A 19,313-nucleotide genomic window follows, 5' to 3' on the forward strand; every position below is an offset into this window, starting at 1 on the left:
TTTAAAAGGTCCTGATATGTTTTCTTTACAGAGCCTTGAAAGGAGAAAGGAGCAAAGTTGAGTTAGATGAGTGAACAAACATTTCCTCAAAGTTATATTAAGATTTTATGTTTTGAGATAAAATCCCTCCAAAAGATACGACAGGCATGATCTTGCCGTTGTTGTTATCATAGTCTATAATCCACTGGAATAGAATTACACTATAAAATGCCTGGAACCTTATCCTGCTGTCCTGCCAGTTTTGTACTACAATTTCTTGAAGGTATAATCTTTATTTCTGACTATATTTTGTTACGAATTTGGCAATTAGTGGTGAAACCTAGTAGTATTTGTCTACTAATTCATTAGTGAGTTAACCCAAGTGAGAGAGCCTTAAGGTAAAAGTAGAGAAAACTCATTTTAGATAACTGCCCAATGAAAAAATTGTCCTGAGTATAAATTGACCTGAACTGCAAGTGGGTCAGAATTTCTTGTATTATAGGAGAGAAAATCTGTAGCACGAGATCACACAATCTTCTCCCTGAGGAACAGGGATTTTCTTTGGAAATCCATCTCACTGTAGGGATGGAACAACAGTGAAGTAGCATAATAACTTTCACAAGTCATCCTTTTAAATAACTGCAAAATCTTTTTCTACTGCATTTTTCTAAGCCACAATTCACCACATTTTTGCAGTCAAAATTATGAAATTACAGTGTTAGAGTGACTAAATATCTGAGCTTATGTTGAATGTATATTAGCACAGTTCTTCACGGTAATTCCTAGAAGACCCTTTCTGATAGATAAGAGTAACCAGAGCTATTTAAGAGACAGGGAAACTAAAGAAAAGAGGGGAAACTATTTATATAAATGTGTTGTATATAAGTATCTCTCTCTCTCCTGAGGTCTCTGATAAGCTGATATTTGCCAATTATCTCTCTTTATCTATGTCTTTGTGCCAAAAGGAGCAACATTAGTGTTTTACAGCAATATCCTCAAAGATACTTAAGCATTTTTCTTGTCTTCCGCCCTTTAGGTTATAGCCAGGGATATGCAGATAAGTAGAGAGACTGATTCCTAAGTTTTGTTTAAAGGAATTATTCAGATCCTATCTGCTTACTCACAGGCACAAAACAGAAGGTTTCAGACATTGCAGAGATGACTCTCTGGATATTGCTTATTGCTTAGGAGTGCAGCAGCAGCAAGAAGAGCATTATCTCTACAGGATGAGAAGTTCAGAGCAAAGTTCAAGATACAGCTTTTGCTACAATGAAATTCTTAGCCGCTTTCATTCTTTCAGTACTTACTCACTGTTACAAGAACTTAATATGGTAGCAGGGCCATTGGTTGTGAAGAGAAGTGACTGGAATCACTATTTCCATCTATCTGTAACTTATGAATCTTATAACTGCTCCCCCTTTTAACTGACCCTAAGCACAGGAACTGATATTGTTCTGATCATAATTACTGCATGTAGTATCGTGCTACAAGAATTGCTCAAAGACACACTGACAAAAGACAAATTTGGATTCACAGCCACAGTTTATTTAACCAGATCATAAACATAATGTACTCAGAAGGCAGAAATAACAACATAAAAAATGCACTTGACACAGAGATGAACCTTTTAGATTTTTATATATGTGTCAAGTCTTCAATATTCACTTACAGATTTTTTGTAGACCAATTATAGTGAATACATTTATAAATGTATTTCTAACTTCTTCCTGGAATTTATGCAATTTTTTTTCTGAAATTTTCCCAGATTCAAACACTAGTGAAAGGACTAGTGCTGTTCAGTGTTTAAAATTCAACTGGAAGAATCATTGCTGCAACAGTGGGGTACCTCTTTAGCCTTCATCCTTCCCTCTCTGAGTTACTTCTTATTAGCACCATCCCAAACAGAGAAGATCTTTAGTGCAGCTGTTCCTGCCACAGCACATGGCTTGTGCTAGCTGCCTTGTGCTTCTGTCCTTGATAGGAGAGTTTTAAACTAATCCTTTCATCTTTTTGAGACAGCCCGTAAATTACCGAGAGGCAGTAATCAGAGTTCAAATCCAAGTCAATCCAAGCTCTGAACTAATTGATATCCGAGGTAAACAAAAATAAAAACAAACAACAACAATGAAAGATGTCACCACTGTTGTTCACTTCAGCCCATTTAAGTCTATCTAAACAGTCCAGGAGGGGAAAAAAGAAGCCATTTGTCACCTCTTAAGCAGGATGTCCAGGATACACTCTGAAAGTGTGACAGAGCCTGCCCTTTGAAGCACAACAATAGGAAGGCTGTGCTCTGTGATTTCTGAAGCTCTGAACTGTGACTTGAGATCTAATTCACTTGTCTAGCTCACCAATAGTCTCTAAAGAGAATCGCAAGGATAAGGAGATGAGTTTTAATGGTGAAATATAAAGCAGTTTGTGTTTTGCAAATTAATATCACTTACTGACTCACTCAGTTATTGGCTTAGCTTAAAGAAGTTATTCTTGAAACTACTTTTTTTTTTTTTCTCCAGTAAAAACAGTTCCAAACTTCAGTCCTAAGCCCAGCAACCTGGACCTAAGAAGATCAAAATATTTTAGAATCATGCAGTAATTTAGGACAGAAGGGCCATCCAGAGGCCATTAGTCTGACTCCCACTCAATGCAGGACCAACATCTAAGTTAGACTCAGTTCAGAAATTAGACTGAATCCTACCCTGTTTCATCCAGTACAGACTCTAGCTAAAGGGCACATACTCCTCACTGAGGAAAGGTCCAACCACCAGCATTCTCTGCTTGCTGTGAAACCAATGCTCTGGTAGGGAATCGAGGGATTTGTTAGTGACTACATTTGTGCCTGGATCCTTTGCCAAAAGTGCTTTGATGGAGCTTGATTGTTTCTTTTCATTCTGTTCAATAAAACAATGCAAATGGAGCACTCTAAATAATGAAAAATTGCTCTTGTGCATGCCGAAGTGAAAAATACTCCACTGAGATTATAATGGGCTTTCTAAATAGAATGCGTCTTTCCTACACACTGTCTGATAGTGTGCGTCACCACCATATCTTTCAAGCAGATATTACAGGTGAAAGGAAAAACAAATGGGAGGGCGCTCTGGGAATGTGTCCAGGAACTATGCTCTTCTTAATAGCACCTAGCCTTCTTTTGTTGCTTGACATATCAGAGATAAGAAAAAAGGAATTTTGAACAAGATCAGGCGTGGCCTGAGTTCAAGCCCAAAGCATAGCCATCAACATCTTAGAAAGGAAAGAAGATGGGGAGGAGGAAACTGAGGATATGACAGATTAACTATTTCACTTCCATTGAAACACAGACCCTTCCTGCCTTCTATTAAAAATCTCAACGAGCATTTCTACATCAAGAAATGTTCATAAGCATTCGCTATGTGTGAGAGCGTTGATCACTCCCCAATGGGTTTAGATCAGACCTTACAAAGACTTCTCGTCTTGGCTTGTAAATCTGATCTAGACATTCCCTACTTCAACATACACCTCTTTTTATAATGCCAACAGCTACCTTTACAGGTGAAGCTAAAATACAGGTGGTGAGATGTTGCATTAACACTACTCCTGAGGATTGATTTTTCTCATTCTGTAATATCAAATGGGAATTTGTTTGAAGAACACAGTTGCAAGAAAATGGCTCAACAGAGCTACCTGTCTGTGATCAGGGAATGTGCTGTTTTTAATGCAGGTAGCATCATAAAATCAGGAATAGCTGTATTTACTATAAAGATCAAGAGGACATAAACTATTCATGAATCAATCAGTTGTTCACTGATTCACTCATATGCCATTTGCATCTGATTTTGCTCTGCATTAGATAACTTTACCCACTATTTTTTATTTTTCTTGGTTGAAAAAAAAATGCTCATTCAAATGTCATATGCTTCCAATGCCAAATATAGATATGAATCACTTTCGATTTTAGACATATGTATGGTGTTAAAATTCACAGAGATTTATGTTAGGGAAAGATCCTGTTCTCATTTCACACTTCTGACAATCTGGAGCCTCTATTTCTACTTCAGTGAAAATACAATCGTTCAGTCATGACAGAATATGGATCCTTGACTTCAGTGTGGCTATGTGATATTAAAGGTGTATTTTTTCTTCACCCCCAAAATAGCAATCCTATAAACAAAAAAACATTGCACAACAAGAGTAGAAGAGCACAGATAGTAATTGGGATTATGTCAATATATAAACCTCATGGATCAAATTTTATAAAAGATTCCAACTCCTAAATATGCAATACTAACTTAGAAATGTGAGGTTCCTTTGAAAATGCTGCTAGCTACCTATCTGCTTTTTAAGACAATATACCTTTGAAAAAGTATCCCTGATCATACATAATAAGCAACTACACAATAAACAGCTTGGTTTGAACAAACAGATGAATTTGGATAATTTGCACATTTTACACGTATACAAACTGCTTACATACACTGTATAGGAACTGCTCAGATATAAGGGTAATGCTTAAAGAAAATGCCGCATTTACTCATGCAAAGCCTATTAAGGCTTCTACAAAGCAGAAAATGAATTAGTGTACTCAAAATATTGTTGTCCTTAAATACCATAGCATTGTTAACTGCTTAAAGGAAATTATGCAGGTTTACTTTTCGTTCCGTGCCTGACACGAATGGCAGTGAATTTGGTGAAAAAAATGTTAAATATGTGAGGAGATGAAGGTGCAGGCAAATAGCTGCTAATTTTATTTGATGAATTCTGCTGTCAGATTAAACTGTCCAAAGTCTGCAAAATAGAAATGAAAACAAAACAAAACAAAAAAAAACAACCAAACAACAACAAAAAAATTAATCTCAAAATGTCCCAAGTAAACTGATTAAATGCAACAGGAGAAAGACCAAAAATTACTGAATCTAGGTAGTAAATTATTTATGAAGTACTTTTGGGGCTTCATCTCAAAAGAATTCACAGTCCAAATGCGCTTCCTAAACTCCTTAGTGTGTGCCAAGGTAGACTTATGTCTGAAGTGACTGTATTAAAAAAAAAAAAAAAATCTATATCCTGATTTACTTTCTGCTTATTTGTCATGTTAATTGTGAATCTTAATAAATTGGTGCCCCTCAACAGCTTATAAAAAGGAAAAATGCAGAAAGACAAGGGAATATGAAAGTGTGTACACTCATCTGAACCATGGCAAGAGAAGTATTGTGCCACTGTTGACACCCAAACTTTACAGATGACACCAAAATAGTGCAGTAACTAGAGTTATATAAATATCATAGATGGCTGTATTCCCCTTAGTTAATTCCAGTACATTTGCGCATGAGACCAAGACCATAATCAGGCTTTTCAAATGCCAAAGTGATGCTGGTAAATCAACACTTCCATGCATGTGATGACTACACTCTGATGAACTCCTTATTGTAGCCAGGGCGATACAGCAGTAGCCTTGCTGATTTCTAAGCTGCATTTATACATCCACACTCTTTCTAATGTCTTGCTGGTTCATAGAGAATTGTTTTACTGACATTTGCTACTAACTTTTGGTTTTGCTGAGTCAGTTTTCCTTAAAATAAAGATTTGCTCACGTGAACATCAGCAGTTTCTCCAAGTGACCTAATATTCGTTATCCTCTTTGGGGATGTTCAAGGTAAGCTGGCAAGCATATTTCCTCTTTCTTCTAAATTTAGTTCCTTTTACTTTCTTTCTTCTTTTTTTTTTTTTTTTTTAAAAGAGCAACATGAAAGATCCCTATTGTCAATTAAGCTACAAGATTTCCCAAACTTTCCTTTTTATTTCTTGTCTTAGAATCAGTGCTGTATTTTGCCTGGACTTTATTTGTTATTTTAAAACACTTCTTTCAAATTGTAATATTTATTATTTTGAAATATTTATTGTTTAGAAACAGGCAGGATTAAATATTTATTTGTGAGGTACAGCATAGCAGTGACAATACAATGAAAATCAATTGTAACTGTATGACCAATTTGTTAAAATTCTTTGATGGCATCATGTCATTGTTACTGAAGGAAGGACTTTATAAATGAAATGTGTGATTCTAACATACATAATATTTAAATCAATTATTTCTGGGAAAAAATGTTTGCCTAAATTCAACGGTGATTCTAAAATTTCAGCATGAAAAAGAAATGAAAAAAGGGTGTGTGTATATATATATATTTTTTTTTTTTTCTAGCAGGAACTAATTAGCAACTTCAGGAACTCTAATCAAGACAAAGCTAGTTTTAGAGAAGATGGGTTAATATGGGGGAATACAATCATTCTAAGTCTAGTTTGTAAAAAAAGCAACTTTTCTCGTCTTGACTACAGTTTCATACAGCCTTATCTGGACTTAGTCCTAGACAGAAAAAGCTTTTGGCTACACTGGATAAACTTCTTAGTATAAATCAAGATTTGAATGAAAACTGAAATACCAATTTAATCTCAGAGTAGGTTTTCTTATTGTGTTTTAGCTACCTGTTTACAGTTTAATGTGGAAAATTAAAAAAAAAAAAAAAAAGAAAAAAAAAAGAAAGAAAAAGGAAGGAAGGAAGGAAGGAAGGGAGGGAGGGAGAGAAAAAAGGGAAAAGGAAAAAGGAAAAAGTGAAAAGGGAAAGGGAAGGGAAAGGAAAAGGAAAACTAGTTCATAGGGAAAAGGGAAGGGAAAGGGAAAATGAGTTCATATGAAAGCTTAACTCTTTCTGTATATATAATTGCAATTGTACTTGTATACCACAGTAATATACTTAGTAAAAATTAGACATATAGGTCACATCTGAGTATCTTTATCATCCTGTATACTAAAATAGATAATTACATCACTATAATTAAATGGTAAGGTCTTTCAAAAAAGGTAGAGGAAAAAAAAAAAAGCCAATGTTAGTCCTTTGAGCTAAACGAACTATCTAATGCATTTTTTGGCCAGAACAAGTGTGTCTGATTTTGCCAGCATAGCAAAAGCTGGATAGATTGTTCTGTTTTGTTTTTCACACTTTATCTGACATATGCTGCAAAACTTTCCAGAGGAGTCCAGGCCAAAGACTTCACAGTCTTAACTAGAATATTTTACATCTCCTCTACTCCTCTTCCTTCTCTTTTCTGTCTACATATATTCATTATGCTTCAGATTTATTTTAAACTTGAATATTTTGTGTGTAATCATGATCTTAGAGTAAGTATTATGATCAAGAATTAATTTTTCTTAAAAAGAATTACATTGGTGTATTATCAATGGAGTTTTTCAAGGAGGTAGAATTTAAGATTAATAGACTTATGGCTCTTTATCCTGGAGGAATTGCCTTGATACGGGTAGTACTCTAACAGATGTGTTTCAAGTGGTACAATTCTGGGACTTGACAAAGCTTTACATAGCTCACTTGGCAAAAGAGCAACTTAACCACAGGGTAAGTTAGAGTGTGAAATTACAGCAATGTGGTAGCTGCCAGCTGCATGTTCTTATCCCAGAGAAAACATGATGGAGCTTACCTCTTACCTGCCAGCTTGTCAAACAAGTCACCAGACCACAATGTACAGTGTGTATTCGATGCAAAAAAATATTCCCAATAGAAGTCAGACCACGCATCTCACATGAGAAATTTTTCAGTCATTACAGGTAACTGCAAAACTGCTGTTTTTGCAGCTAACTACAAACGGGAATGTGAAGCAGAGCCTTTACTTATTTATAAACCTCATACTCCTCAGCACACAACTTCTATCACACTTCCTACATATCATCAGTGACTTTGGCACAGAAATTCTCACTGAATGCACAGTAGCTAAATAGGCAAATGCAAACCTGTTTACTCAGAGGGACAGAGGTGTAACAAGAAAACCAGTTGAATATTAGAAAGTGCTCATAAAAAGTCTATTCCTTCCTATAAGTAATAACTTCTCACTCTTCCAGCTCCTCCACATGTAATTCACATCCATTTACACTCCATTTCACTGACTTAGACTCTAGTAAGTGAGTGTAAGTAGGTCTTAGGGTGTCCAACTGAGCATAAAAGACTCTAAATTACACAGTTTACGCATCACCTCTGAACTTAGCTCATAGGTTTTAAACAAAAGCAGAGTAATAAATCGACAGTTTGGAGAGGAGAGGATGTGAAATGTATGTCCATTTTTGTTTCTCGGGGTTATTACTGTGTTTCATCAAAACTAATATAAAGCTCATGCCTTTTTACTTGAAAGATTATTAAACTCAAGTTGAGATATGAACAAAATTATTTAAACATGTAAAAAAAAGAAAAAAATGCAAAGATACTAAATTATTATTTTTTTTGTTTTCTATCTCAGCTTTGATCTATCACTGAAAAGAACAGAGTTTCAGAGAAATGTGTTTTATTTTCTGGTTTGGGTGATGTGCTGAAATCTCTATTGTTAAATGTCATTCTGATTCACTGTCAATTTTACAACGGAATATGCATTTAATACATTGTTGATGAGGTTTGTGGCAAAGCTACCAGGCTATGAATAGCTTTTCAGAGTGAGTAAGCTACTATTTAGAAACAGTGGAATCTATTTATTACCAGATGACTTACTCCTGAGGTCAATTATTGCTACAAACATATAATTAAATGGTGATGTAAATTTGATGAGCCTACTCAGTAAAAGTGAGGCCTGTTTTGCACTTTGAAAAGGTGAATGACAGAACTGTCCCTCCATCATTCCAGTTAAAATTAATTGGTCTCTTGGAAGTCTAGTTATAGAAAATATGCAAGCTCCCTGGTTCATCTTCCTCAGAATATTACCTCCATCAACTTAACGGAGATACAAAAGCACAAAGAAATAGATTTCTCAAAGCAGAATAAAGGAACAATATGATTCAATTCAATAATGGGAAAAAAAAATCCTGAGGGTTATATTTTGCTTAGGAGTTTTAATTTTTAATTTTTATTTTTTCCTAAGCTTGGGGGAGGGATTTTTTAAGGTATGACGTGGAGCTGGAAGGGAAATAGTATTTAAGCTGAGAAACCTGTTATTATTAGTGCTCTGCCTCCACCGTTTTAAAAACAAATTCTGGTACTTATCGGGAATTGCATTGCTCTGTGTCTTCCTCCTTTATAACAAATTAATTAGATGCCAAGTGCTAAATGCTGAATTCAATGCATTCAAAGGGACACTTATGAAAACAAAAGAGTTTGGCATCTGAATAGTATGTGTTTGCTTCTGGAAACATTTATTTATTTTAAGGATTCAAAATAATGACAATCCTTAGAATGTAGCACTCACATTTTAGAGCTCATATTTTCTCATAGAGATCTTTTATTTCAACTTTAATAGAATTCATTCTTAGAAATAATTATACACCAAGCTCACCATGCCAACACTATACTCTACAGCTATGGAAATCAAAAGACTTGCTTTTATGCATTTGCTGAACTAGAGCTTTTCTTGAAATCCTTTTGTTGAAAACCTGCCCTATATTATGAACCACATATTGGACAGAATCTTTCAGGCCTCATTCATGCAATATTTTCAGTGAAGTAAAGATATTTTCTGGTGTTACAATACAGCCCATCAATTTGCCCTTGGTCCAAATCTATTTAACTGGTCAGAATTAAGAACAAACTGGGGGTTTCAGAAGCAGGAAGACTCAATGAGCTACTTGAATTCTTGAAACACAAATGTTGCATATATAACTGTCCTGTTTAACATCTCTACCAACAACTTGAATGAGGTAATAAAGTGCTCTTCCTTCAACTTTGCAGATGACACCAAGTGTGTGGAGGGAACCAGATGATGTAGTTGACGGCAGAGTTGTCAACCAGAAGGACCCAGAGCTGCAGGAGGAATAGGGTGAAGAGGAACCTTGTCAAATTGAGCAAAGCCAAATGTAAGGTTCTGCAAAAAAAAAATGCAAAGTTCTGCAAAGACAATGTAAAGTTCTACCCATGGAAAGCAGAACGTCTAGCAGTGTTACAGGCTGGGAATGGACTGGTTGCAGGTAGCTCTGTGGAAAAGGTCTTGGGAGTCATCACAGGCAGAAAACTGAGCATAAGTCAGCAATGTGCACTGGCAAGAGCCAATAGCATCCTGCATTGGATAAGCAGGCACAAAACACATCCAGAAGATCAAGGAAAGTGTTTATTCCCTTTTATATGGCACTCACTAGATCACTACAAGACTATTCTGTCCCGTTTTGGCCCACTTCATGTAACAAAGGCATTGATAAACAGGAGCAAGTTCAGCAGAAGCAATCATGACACTGGAGATGGCTGAAACATTTTTCCTGTGAGGAGAAGCTGATGGACCAGGACTTGTTCAACCTGGAAAAGGAGATGGCTTTGGGGGACCTAACACCTACATGGAAGGTATTGAGAAGACAGAGCTAATCACTTCACAGTGGTGTGTGGTGAAAAGATGAGAGACAATAGGCATAAACTGAAACAAGAGATGTTTGGATGATATAAGGAAAAACTTTCTCCCTATGAGAACAGCCAAGATGAAACAGGCTGCCCAGAGGCTCCAGAGTCCATCCTTGGATGTATTCAAGGATAAGGCCCTGAGCAATGTCATCTGACAATAAGTAGACCCTGCTTACAGCAATGTGTTGGACTTGAGTAAAGCACTACAGTGGAAAGGAAGCCCCTGGAAGAAAAAAATGTCCTGGGTGTCAGGTTGTCTCATTAAGGATTTTGCTCTGAATTCCCAGATACCCCTCTATTGCTCTAGGTAAAGCGCTATTAAAGTTGTTATGCATTACTCTGAATAAACTCTACTCTTCCTCTTCTAGGTCATGGTAATTTCCCACCAAGTAAAATAAATTATTTTAGTCACAGCACATTTTGGAATGACTATGTCAAAGACATTTGTGCCAGCCAAGCCAAACATAACGGATCATACGCTTCTTAATACCTCTGCCCATCAGAACCATATTTCACAAATCTTTAGATCTCTGGCTCACTGAGTTTCCTTTTAATATACCTCTTTCTCTTTGGGTTTGCTGCATTTTGTTTTTGAAGTGTGAATGATCTTAAAATTTTGTTTATCTTTAATTAAGTAACTGAATTAAATTAAAGCCTTGCTTATGACTTTCCAGCCTATTCCTTTTCCAGCAGAACTAAAAAGGACATTATTTAGGAGGTTAAATAATAATTGCTGAAAATTCCTCTCAAACAGCATGAATCTCTCAGGTAAATATATACAGGGAACTCATTTAAACAGCCTTAGTAGTAATTAGCTCATTTCCCCCATAATACTGTGAAAGTACTATTGGAATGCTTTAAGAAATGCATTTTTGTTTCACTCAATAGGCCAGAAGAGCCATAATTCTTCATTGTGTAAGTACATATCCAGTCACAACATGATATTCCTCTATTTGCATATATTATATACTTTACACTTCTGCATTTTTCTTTTAATTCTATTTACTCTTCAGTTGCAAGTCAAACATACTTATGAAAAATAATGCTGAACCTGAATATTATTACAAACCTCCAGAAATGTATGTAAATTGCAGGTGCACAATTAAACATAATGTCACTGGATCTTCTGAGATCACAGCAGCAACTTTTTGATAACGCATCTTTTTACTCACCAGTTCCAAAAATACACACATGCTGCACTCATCAGCATGTTTTTATGAGATCTAAAAAAAATACACAGTTGCTATCAATGTAAACCTTTTCTTACTTGCTTAATCCAAACAGACATTGATTACACTAGGATAACGTGGGAAGACAAGTTGTATGAATGTTGAATTTGGCTTAAAGATTGTTCCAATATACGCAGACCCCTTGCTATACTGATATATTTATTTGTGTATACATACATATGTACACTATACATAGGTGTGGATGAAGATGCCTGCCTATGCTTGAAAGGAATAATGAAAAATTTTCACAAAATACTACATTACAAAAGGAAATAAAGCAAACACCTTGACTTATATTTAACAGTGAAAAGAGATTAGTTTGTCCTGTTCATGGTTTGAAAAGTACATTCAATGGGGAGAAGGAAAAGACAGGGTGCTGATCAACAGCACACTGATTCACAATGAATATGAAACAGCTTTCAGACTGTCCACTGGTCCCAAACTTCCCTCTGTACCTACCTCACACTTTTTACTTTTCATGTCTTTGATTTTCTCGGTCTTCCCCTCACACTTCCACTGAAGGTTGCACAAATAGTTTATCTCACAGCCTGTTTTCTGCATCTTTTTCTTTAAGGGGGGTTTATTCTGCTAATAGCTTTTAAATCAGCTGTGGTGCCATCAGCCATACTGTCATTCTTTCACCCCGGAGGGAGGAGCTGATGAGGAGGGAGAAGGCACAGACATATGCAGAAAATACACAAGCTAGATGACCTGTTTAGATGAAGACAGTGAGGCCTACCTCCTTTTAAAAGGTCTTCTCCATACTCTCTAAGCACAAACCCAAAATATGTCCAATACAGTCCAAAAATGTATAACAGATCACGTGTTAATTTTATCCCCAAAATTCCTTTATGTTCCAGTGAATGATCAGTAGGTATTTATTTAAAGTTTCAGTCACAACATAGGCTTACTGTTATCAGGAAGGACTCGGGAAGTGTGACCAAAAATGCTGCAGGGCCCATTCCAGTCAAGAGCTCTTCCCCTGATTTGGTGAATGCAGCCACATTCTGCCTCCAACTCAATCTCTCTTTAGCATACAGCTGTCGCAGGCCCAGGCCTGGTCCTCTCATAAACTTCCCTCACAGGAGCGTGGCAGGAACAGGAGAGGCCAAAACACGTGGAATTTACTGTTACGTGTAGAGGCTGTAGAAATAACCCATCAAGCAAACAGTTGCTCTAAACTGTGCTGTCAGCTAAATAAGCTGGAATGGGTCTTTTGCTTTCACCTCCCATTACTAAGCAGAACTGAGTGTGAAGACTGTGGTAGGCCCTGGTATGCCATGTGCTGCATTTATATACAACAAAGCCCTGGTTGTAACACAGGGAGAGCAACTTCTATGGGAAAATATAGTTTGTGGGAAAAACACACACAAGCATGCAAGTATATGTAATTTCTGAAAAATATGCATGTCTGCTAGGCTACACCGTTCCTTGTTTTCCACTTCAATCTAGCTTTGCCTATGGGCAAGATGGGGCAAAGTTAAAGGTTGCTGTCATTTGCTATCTGTTCTGCAGGGGTGAAAATGGCTGTAATACAGGGGCAGAGATTAAGTGGAGTATTTTCCCTGATGTTTTTCATTTTCTTTTATAACGGAACAGTCCTTTGTGCTTATTACATTACGCTTAGTGATTGCGGTTTGAGATTACGGGGATAAGATAAGGGGAAGTTAACAAAGGATAGACTAGAAGAAATAAGGAAAATGAGTACAAGAAGGGAGAAGCAGGTAGCATGGCAAGAGTTAAGTCCTTTGAAGAAATAAATAAATCAAACTTAAGAACTAATAGTAAGAAAGAGTTAATCCACAGCATACCACAGCATAGAATAAAATAACACAGCATGAATAAAATAACAACCTCAATTATGCAAGTGGCAGCAATGGAGCAGTCAATCCATTGGAAGAAAGGAGGTGAAAGCTAGCAAAGGTAATTAAATGGCAGTAAAAAGAGTCAGTCAAAAGCCTTGAATGTGCTATTACATTGGCAAGGCTAATTAAATGGCAGGAAGAAGCAGGCTATGAAAAGGCTGGATGAAAAACTGACAGTTTGCTACAGAACAGGGGAGAAGCAAGGACATGTGAAGTCAGAGATACAGTCCTGTCTGTAGCCCAGAGGGACAGAATAAAGGAGCTCCTTCTGACTGCTGAAGTTGGAAATCATCCATTTTGCAGGCTACCTAGGCAATACCACAAACTTGTTCTATCCCCATTGTGTGACCAGCTGTTTCTAGAGAAAGTTCAGAAGTTTCTCCAAAGTCATATCATAGTATATGCAGATGAAGCTCAGGAAGTAGAATACAAGTAGAATTCCTTAATCTTTCAAACATGGATAGCTGCCAATAATCTTGGATAAGTACCTTTTTCTTGATCATTTCTTGAGAATGAATGGCAGTATTGATAACAGGTGATGCACTCCACTGCTTTGGATGGAAAATGAAACAGTGTCAGCTGGGATGTGTGGGTGGGTGATGCTGTAGTTGACAAGGAACTGGTAACCAACAAAAGAGTGTTGAAGAAAAAAAAAGTATTTCATTAGTTAAGTGAGTTAAGGAGATTAATTCATTTCACCAGTGAAAAGAAGGTTAATATGTCATTTGATCATCATTTATAAGTAGGTGAATGAAATATATATATATATATATATATATATGTATTTAATCAGATCATTAGTAGGGTCCAGAGAAGAGAAGAGAAGAGAAGAGAAGAGAAGAGAAGAGAAGAGAAACCCATGTGCAGTCATGTTTTCCTTTTGTATAAATCATCATATTTTCACTGACTCTGCTTAAGTTACATCAGTGAAGATCAGTCAATAATCTGAAAAATGAAGCATATACTTTTTTATATTTCTGCATGAACCTTCTGCCTGATAACCTTCATGAATCTGATAACTCATGAGAACGATTTCCTTGTGAAGGAAATTATGTTCATTTGTCCCGTTTTACAGATAAGGAATGCAGTATCTGTACAGCCCACAATTAATGCTTTTGACATTTATTTCCTTCAAAGCAAATCTTTAAAATTCATATTCTTCTTCTAAGTTGAAAATTGCCTTTTGGGACTTAGCTTTGTCAGGTGTTATGTATGTATAAAAAGACAGTCTTGGTGATAACATGAACTATATATATATATTTAAGATATAATAAATGATGAAACAGGTATCTAGGAGGACAAAGATCTCAAAGAAAAGCATAAGAAGTTACACGGAAAAGAAAAAGTAAGAGAATCACTTAAAACAAAATAACAAATTAAAACAATATGTTATATAATAAAAAGTATGAAAATCATCATCAACAGTCCTTACCTCCTTGTGGCCACCAATCTAGTCATTATCTGCTGCTGATTTTACATCACAAAAGAAATTGCTTACAGCATGGAATTTAGAATGCTTTTGAGTTTTATGCTATGTCAGAGACAGTGTCCAGAGCGTAAAAGACTTGGAAAAAATGTGTAGACACTTGTGGGACATGACAGATCCCTAGTCCCAAGATCCCTCCCTTGTTTTGGCATACTGGTATCATAGATAGACATTACTGTTAAAGGTATGAACACTGTGTTTTAATACACTTGCTAAATGTGGGAAAGATAAAAAAAATAAAAATAAAAATAAAATAATAATAAAGAACACCACTACTGATATATCTGGGTTGTAACTGCTAGAAGGTTACAAACACAGATGATAATTAAAAAAAAAAATAAATAAAAAAATCAGAAAGCAGTAATCCATAATGGATGGTTGAGGAGGAGTAAATAATAATGAGGAAGAATGCAGACAAGTGCAGAAAGACATACAGAGCATTCAAAATGCTAACAGATGACAGACAGTTCAATGCAGATGAATGAAATATAATTATGACTTTGATGAGCCTTCATGGCACAAAACTTCTCTTTGTTCATGATAAAATATGAGGAATATAGATGAAAACAGATGAAAAAACTGGGAGGCGAGTCATCATGCATCATTAATTACTGATAAGAAACAGAAAGAAGAAAGACAAATCAATGCATTTAATGAGTCTTAATCATCCAATTGTGTATGTCTGTGAATTAGTATGCACATGCTTCATAAAGTATCAGCATTTAGAAAAATAGTGAGAAACAAAAGAGTTTCTTCACATACTGTTAAATGCAAGGTGTCTTTCTGAGCACTCAACTAGTAAAAGATCATCAGTTTCCCTGACTTGTGATTCTTCATCCATAACTTTTTAATAAACATATGTAACATGAACAATTGGCCAGGTGTTTTATGGATTTTTTTTCCACATTTCTCTAAAGTGTCAAAAAATGGCTTGGCCAGAAGTAGAAAGGTGTTGGCATAGCTGTACCAATTCTTTGATTCAGTGCATCAAAAGTTGTGCAGCTGGTGTGATCTGAATCAGCTGACTTGATAGAGTTTTCACTGCAAAAACAGGAGACTCTTTTACCCACGTGTATCTCAGAGGTATAGATTTGTACAAGTAACCAGATTTGTAACCCAATCCATAGGAAGAAACTTCATGCCCACATTTTTAGGATGACTATAGAGGAGATATTACCAAAGGATCTACTCCCATGTCTCCAAGGACAGATTTCCTAGGAGCTGATAAATTGTTTAATATTATCCCCTGCCAATCTAGAATAAGCCTAGCTAAGTCAAATCAATTCTATGAGAGCCCAAGCTAAGTGACTGTAGACCAGGTCCTGAGGGTATGGGTAATAAAGAGTGCTCAGTACACTTTTTAGTTCAGATATCATATGACATAAACATAGTCCAGTATTTCTGGCCAGCTTAGTGCATGGAAAACAAGCAAACAAACAAATGAAACAAAACAAAAGTGTAAATACAACCTTAGCAGTAAAAAGAAGAGAGGTGAAACTTTAACTGCTAGCTCCAATCCTTTCTCACTCACGCACTTGAAAATCATGAGAATCAAACACTTCATTTCTAGTGCAAATTTGTGATGGCAATCTAAAATATGATGTGGAATCTAAAATAATATCAATTAGGAATTTCTTTTTTTCCAGTAATTATCTTATTTACTTTGTATGGGTTGGTAAAATGGTTAGCTTTGTTAGTGTTTGTTTGAAGATTTGCAGTGGCAGATCAAGCAGGGCTGGTTGAAGTTGCTACCTTCCCCAGCTGTCCACTCTTCTCTTTTCTCATTTCCCTCAATAGGAAGAGCTCTCTCAGACTGGTAGGAACTCCTGATGGTTACCAGTTTACAGCTTAACCCAGAAAATGAAGTTGAAAATTGACTCTGGTCAGTGTTACTATGGCTTTTGCTGTCAACTTGCAGAGGTTCAAGACGATGTCTGAGTAACACCTGCTGGGCTAAAAGTACATGAGCGTGACAGAGTTTTGAGCAGTATTTGGTTAAACCACCTCAATTTAGGTCTTGGAGGCATACATAGGCCCTGTCTAGATTCATCCTCCCCAGGGAGCTCCCACACAGGGAGGAAGCTCCCTCTCCTAGTGGAGTGGCTTCATGTCAGCTCAAGGCTGGCACCCACACCTGACCTGAGCACTGCTAGTGGTGTGCAAGTCTCTAGTCCCGTCTTCTGAATATACCCTGGATATACATGATAGCCTGTCTCCAGTCCTGTCTGCAGTCCTGTGTCCTGAGTGGATCCAGAGCCTGACTGACCACCGTGCTCCATCTGGGACTGGTAATAGACCCTGTCCCGAGCATCCTGCTCTGCCCTCCCTACCTCTCACTGCATGACGAGGTGAGGTGAGGGCACTGCCTCTGCCTGGGGTTGCCAGGCATCTCAATAAGCCAGTAATCATGAGGACACAAAGACAGGTCATAACAATATTGAATAGCCAACAGCAAGTCCAGAGAAATCCAAGACTGATGACAATGAAAGTACATAGTTAGCCCATTTATTCAACAGTGGTTGAGTCTCACTGTGTGAAAAATAAATAAATAAATAAATAAAATGCATGAAGCAAACTCCAAAGATGTTCCTATAGTGAAAACCCAGCTCGTCTCTGAGCTTGTAGAAATCTTTCCCTCTGCTGAATGAATGCTGACAACCATGCATATGCTTCAGAAATAAAATGGAGGAGTCATTTCCTGAAAACTCTTCTCTCTCTAGCTCATTTTGTTTGGACCCACTAAATGTCAACAATAAACTGTTACACACTCAAACTGCTTGATGCTCTTCAGGGAGGGTTTCATTGCCTTCTCTAACCCTACCAAAAGAATAGTTTAACTTCTTAGCATTACTTTTGCCTGAGGCACAGAAAGGAAGATCATTTTATGATGCAAGTAAAAAGTTCAATTTATCCTGGGGGTATACTCCTGACTATGCCTTGCACATTGTATGTGTAGACTCTTTAACTAAATAGGCCCATGATTTATTTCAAGTGAAATTTGTCACCACCAGGTAAGTAACATTAACTGAAGAGAAAACTCATTGAGTCAAAAGTGACAAATAAGCAGACTGAAAATACTCATTTAGAAATTCAGCAAGATAATTGAAATATATATATATATATATATATATACACACAAAAACACCCTCCCCCATGCTATTTTTGCATACAGCTGTTTTCTTTTTACAAGATGACCAGCACTGTCTCACAGGTCAAATGAATATAGCACATATGAAGCTGATAAACATCATTCTCCAGGGACAGTTCAAGATCTTGGGAACTGCAAAGACTACAAGATGAAAAAAGTAGGTCCTGTTTGTCCTAACAACCACCACTACCTGATTTAAACTCACCCTAAGCTTGCAATCCTGGTGTAATTTTTAATTATATTTTTTTTTCTCACTAGACAGGTTCCTTCAGTATCCCACCAGTGAAAAAAATCTACACGATTTTCCCACAGAATGGGTACCAAAGAAAGAAATCATTTGGTACCAGCAACTAAATATTCTTCATAGCATCAATTTAGTAAGTAGCCTCATGCCTATCACCAGTGAATTTCTGCTGTATTCCACATAGTGTGAACTGCTCATTAAAGCAAATCCCTTTTATTTGTTTGCCAGCAGGCAATGATTACCTGGACTGGTGCTAAGACTTTCACTGGTTCACTAGATCTCATCAGCAATCCTCTTGCTTCTACTAATGCTTCCCCTAAGTCTAAAAGGCAATAACTTCCTGTTTATAAAGAGATCTAATTATGTGGCATAAGCTTGTCTTTCACTAACTAAGAATAAGTTTAGGACTAAAAAAATAAATTAAGTTGGTGTCCTATGTTTTGAAATTGATGAAGAGTTGTTGACCGCTGTGACACCCTTTCTATTCACCTTAGTCCACAAATCTGTGTTGTAGGTGCTTTGCACTGCTGAAGAGCAAAACAGTTTCACAAGATATTTTCACTGCCTCAGAATCTTCTCAAAGACCTGAATGTTTACTGCCAATTTATCAGGATTCAAAACAGATACCATCTGCCTAGTCCTTCTGAAGGTATTATTTTTTTTTCCCAATTTCCTTTCAGGTGTTCAGTCTGTATATGGTGATGTGTTTTTCAGCCCTCAAGTAATAGCCCCTGCAAAGGGGACCTTCTGGTGGAGCAGCATACAGAGATTCTTTCTCATTCATTTCTGAGTTTAGAGGTGTAATCATGTATCCTCTAATTCTTGATCCTTGATGGATAATGTCAGGATAATGTCTTTATACATTCTTCTTTAGGTAATTGAAACTAATTTTATTTTTTCACCTATCACTTTTACAGTGATATGTTCTAAAATAAACAGGAAGAATTAGAAAAGGCTTCACAAAATGGCATTGTCTTCATCATAATCAAGGGATTAATTCAGAAAAAGCAAAAGTCAATAAA

Source organism: Anser cygnoides, chromosome 5, assembly GCF_040182565.1.
Source record: "Anser cygnoides isolate HZ-2024a breed goose chromosome 5, Taihu_goose_T2T_genome, whole genome shotgun sequence".
NCBI lineage: Eukaryota > Metazoa > Chordata > Aves > Anseriformes > Anatidae > Anser > Anser cygnoides.